Source organism: Pyxicephalus adspersus, chromosome 9 (assembly GCF_032062135.1).
Source record: "Pyxicephalus adspersus chromosome 9, UCB_Pads_2.0, whole genome shotgun sequence".
Taxonomy (NCBI): domain Eukaryota; kingdom Metazoa; phylum Chordata; class Amphibia; order Anura; family Pyxicephalidae; genus Pyxicephalus; species Pyxicephalus adspersus.
In genome coordinates, this window is record NC_092866.1 from 65,355,833 (window position 1) to 65,361,351 (window position 5,519).

Below are 5,519 nucleotides of genomic sequence, written 5' to 3' on the forward strand. Positions count from 1 at the left end.
CATAAAACAGAGTTTGATAAGTAAATGGGGCCAATTAGTTGTTGGAGCCTTTAGATAATGAATTGCCTAGTCAAACAGTGCGGTCTGGAGTGCAGAGACAGAGATGTTGAGGGGTTAAAAATATCTTCAGGAAGACAAAAACTGAACATGAGAAAAAAAAATTCAAATTGGTAAAAAATCAGAAATAAAAAAAACTTCAGGTTATTTAATTTATATCAGCTCAACCATTTGTTAAATCAATCACAAGAAGAATACAAAAGACTTTGAGAAATATGAAAATAATTCTATTTTGTACTTTGTGGTTTGTCATTTTCTAGATGATGGTTGTTGTAATATTTATAGATGATTGTAAATGTATTGATTCTTTTCTAGAGTTTTTTATATCTATCAAAAGGAAAATAATTACTGCACGTGTGACTTGGCTGTCATTTTATAGATGGACGTCGGTGATTTGATGGGCCATAATGGATATCTGAAGTGCCTTAAATAAAAGTTCAATGTTCACAACTTGCGATGATCGTGTGACTCAATTGTGGTAAATAAGTGGAGAGGCAGAACTGTGTTAATGGGGAATTACAATTGGGCAGAATTTTGTACTTTTTTTGTAAGGCAGGGAAGGATCAGAACCCTTGATAAAGTATTTATTGCTATTTCTCCTTATCCTCGTGACAACCACTTCCCTCATTTCTGGTATAGGTGTCACATGGACAGGAATTGTGGGAAAGTCTCATAAACCTATAAAAATATTCTATGTTCTTTCCAGAACTAAAGAATGTGGTTGGAATTAGACTTTAATTAATCCAATATAGCTTGGACATAATTCCAGGGGCTGTCTCTGGCCCTGGGCCTCTGATTATTGTTATCCAGTATTACCCAGTATTTATATAGCGCTGACATATTACACAGCACTGTACAAGGTCCATAATGATGTCCCTAGCTGTCTCTCAAAGGGCTCACAATCTAATGTCCCCACCATAGTCATATGTCATGAATACAGTTTAAGGTTAATTTGGGGGAATTGGGGTTAGCCAATTAATACAACTGCATGTTTTTAGAATCTGGGAGGAAACAAGACCACCTGTAAAAAACCACACAGGGAGAACCTGCAAACTCCATGCAGATAGCACCCTGATCAAAGGCCACAGTGCTAACCACTGAGCCACCGTCCTGGCCATTATAGAAGGCTATAGGGGCCCACTAAGTCAGAGATCTATCATTATCTTCTCATCCTGCTCCTGTCCCAGGAAATTCTGTACAGATGTCTAACAGAAATTTCTACCCTCTCTTCCCGATCTAAATAAAGCCTTCATATTACTTTTGCTAAACTTTTTTTTTTTAAAAACTATACTTAGACCAATTTTATGAATATTTTTATCAATTTCCCATTTTGTTTAACAAACATATAACAATGCACTATTCATACAATATTACTCTACAATTAATAGAGCAGCTGTAGCTCTTTGCTTTTAGACTTTCTCCCTATAACTAAGATGTTTTATCTACAGCTTGACAATTGCTCTCAACCTCTTATTGGTGACACCAGGAAAAAATAGTCATACTGCTCCACCTCTGTTGTCACCTGTGTGTACCACATACACACACAATATAGGATTGGCTCTGCTTCCATATTCACATGGAAAATGAAGTACTAGAGAACCAAGGAAGACTCTGATGGAATAACATGACTGTTTTTCGGGCGAAGAACTGAATGATAAAATGAATACCCGTAGTAATACCTGGATATAACCATTTTAATATTGAATTCCTGGCCCTGGTAATGCTCAGCTTTGATCCCAGGGATGGGAAGTAAACTGTACACAGTGCGACCTAAATACTAAACCTTCAGATAAATAGATTTTGAGGAAGAGCTTACAATCTAGGAATCAGGAAGACAATCGATATAGGGGTGATATCAAATGCTTTCCTGGTTGTGCACCTATTCACTGGTGTATGGGGAATTTTGTTTAATTTTGTAGATTTTTGGTCACTTCCTGTTGTGTCTTCAAGGCAGGAAATAAAATGGAATCTTCCCATTCATAGTTACATAGAAGGGTAATTTGAAAAAAGACATAAGTCCATCAAGTTCAACCACCAACCACCCTATAAGACATAGTTGGTTCAGAGGAACGCATAATAACCCCGGGTACAATTTGCTTCAACAGGGGAAAAATTCCTTCCTGATTCCATGAGACAATCGGATGTTCCCTGGATCAGCAGTCTCTGTTATCTATAATTTAACCTTTTATTCCCCAGTTATATTCTGTGCTTCTAGAAATCATCCAGCTTTTTCTTAAATCAATCTATAGTAGTTGCTGAAACTACTTCCTGAGGGACCCACATTTTCACAGCCCTTACAGTGAAGAATCCCTTCCTTATCCAGAGCTTAAACTTCTTTTCCTCCAGATGCAAACAGCGCCCCCTTGTGCTTTGTAATGATCTCAAAGTGAATAATTCGGTAGGGAGGGAAATAATGAGCTTTTATCTATGCTATCAAAGAATTAATGTGGCTTTGAATAAAAATCCAAACTATAGATTCTTGAGATGTGAAAGCAGAAATCACATTCCCTACATTTACAATACGCTAGAAGGCGGACCAGCAGAAAACTGGACAAAAAAAACTTCAACCTATTTAATTTATAGTACCGTAAAACAGCTGTAAACCTGAATACTAAAAAAAACAAACAAAACAAAAAACAAATAGCACAGCTAGCCATAAGGACACATAATGCACAGGTATGGTACACAGGTGTTGCTTTTGGGGAGATGGTCCGGGACAATAATGTGAATCCAACACTGGAGTGAGTAGGAAGGAAATAGCTGACGTTTCATTAATTCCAATAAGCGAGTAGGAAGGAAATAGCTGACGTTTCATTAATTCCAATAAATAATATTATCTCCCCGGCTATTTATGCTTTGGGGATGAAAAACTCTCTGTGTATGATAATAACAACATAGCAAATATTAATACAAAAATAATAATACAATGGCATAATATTAACGCCATTATATTTTATTATAATATATATATATATTATTAGGGATAATATTAGGAGGTGCAGACATGTTGGTTGTCTTGGTCTCTGCAGTCACTTTTGTGTTTCTGTATAGCAATGGAATGAATCAGTCACAGGATGGCAGCATTGAAATGTGAAATTCATGAGGAGTGAATGAATCATTCTATAGTATGGGGACACATGGACAGCAGATGTTATCTGACCATTGGACAATGGAACCTTGACTGATCATTGTTATAAAAGATTGCAGTAATATACACGAGTGCTGTGTCTGTGTGTAGTATGGGGGAGTAATGAGTGCTCAGGAGAAAAGATTGAGATCTCCCAGGAACAGAGGTGTAGTTGTAAAAAAAGAAGAGGGGGCACGGTACTATCCATAGTGAGTGCATGGCCATCATTAATACATAAACACCTCATTCCCGAAAAAAGTAAGGACATGGCATGCCCACCCCACTACATCCCCGGCCAGGAACATCCATTGTGGCCAACAGTGGGCCCCCGTACTGAACTGACTCACCCCCCCAGTAAAATGACTTGGAGCCCCTGTGTGGTCCTCTGTTGGCTAAGAGGGTCCGGGGCCCTCGTGCAGCGGCTCCTCTCTATATCCACCCCTGATTGTGCCCAATCTCAATGTACCCGAGAGGGCCTGGTAGAGAAGTACAGACATCAGATTCTATCCAATGGGGATGGTGCAGAGATTTCAGCTCAATATATTACACCATACATTTACCAAATTCACCATCAGCAAAATATTAAGCTCATTCAGCAATTTAAGCAGAAAAATCTCTTCTTTATTTTGTTTATTAGAGGATGTGTTTTCAGAGAGGGGTACTTTGTGTCGTTTATTTTTATTTCATTTTTGTGCATTTGTTTTTTCTTTTTCGTTGTTTGATTGTGAGCCTCAGCTTTTAATCCTTTTGTGTTTTATATATTTTTACTGTTCTCTTTCAATTCTAATTTAATGTAAGAGACTAGGAAATATATAATAAACATAATAGGAATAAATCAACTTTTTATAAAGCAATGAACAGAAATTCTGCACTTAATGCTCATCAGTTATAAATACATTATTATAATATATGTAGAATAAAATGTAGATTTACATCATAATGTGATAAAGTCCAAAAAGTTCTATAAAACAATGAAGTAATATCACATTGTATTGATTTGAAGATCAATAAATAAAGATAATGTAATGAGATGCACTATAAATAATAAATGAAGGTGAGATATAACAATATAAAGCGATATGAGGGACAGCTGAGATAGAATGCGATATAATGTAAGGGTAAGATACAGATATGATGACTGGAACTCTAAAATATGGAACAGGATATATCATAACAATGTGTGAACATTTACAAATAAAAATTATATTTATATCACATTTCATACATAAAATCTTACACAAACCAAGTTCCAAAATATGGAATGATAGATAATTATAATGTGAAATGATATAAATAATCCATAAATAACAATAATGTGATCCATATGGAAGCGCTGTATATTATAAATAGGAAATACACAGATAACAGATAATAATTTATTTTATGATCATACCTGGGAACTGTCCAGAGTCTTCGGGTTATTGCTTCCAATGTCTCCTCCACCTGACGTCAGTACAGGTGCAGCCACGACAGATATTCCTGCATGCAAATGGATACCTGGGATTAAATTTAGGGGAGGCAGAAGTGCAAGACAAATGATAAAAGCTGAAATCTATTTTTGTAACATTAAAGCAAAGTAATTGTAAATGATGAAAACTCTGCTTTGCTTTGTAATGTATACATCCTGTCCTTATTAATGGGGAAAATGAAGATTTAAGTCTTTTTTGGAAAATGTTGCTGTTTCTAATATTCATATTATGTCTAAACCCCCCTATAGTACCTGCTTTAGATAAGTTTTTTGCCATGGCTAACCATACATTCCACAATCGCATAGCAAAGTTCTTTTTTTCCCTTGGCCTAAAAATTGGTAATAAATAGAAGTATATAGAATATTATAGCGCCACCTTAGAAGGTGGAGGAGCTCACAGAAGTGCAGGGGGGCATTTTGCCATTCCATTTATTGCCCCATATTGTGTGTATTGTTATAATTGCCTGTTTGTTGCCCATGGAATATAATGATTGCCCATGTTTTGCCTGCACATGCCAGGATTTATCATTTGTTACCACTCATTGTCATTGTATTGTTGCACTCAGCCATACTTTGCCCATGTGTAGGCCGTATTGTCTGTTTGCTGTGCATTGTCATGGTTGCCCTTTAGTTGCCCTGTATTGTAACTTCTGCCCATTTGCTGCCCATGTGTTTATCAGGTCTATAAGTGTTGCCTGCTTGCTGTCACAGTTACCAGCGTGCTACTCTGCCAGGCGTTGCCATAATTGCCCAAGTTTGCCCATGTATAACCACAGAACAATAAATTTAGTGCCCATGTTGAGAAGTCTGAAATCCCCTGCAGGGTTGTCATTGTCAGGCCATGCATGTGCCCCCTCCCCCCAGGAC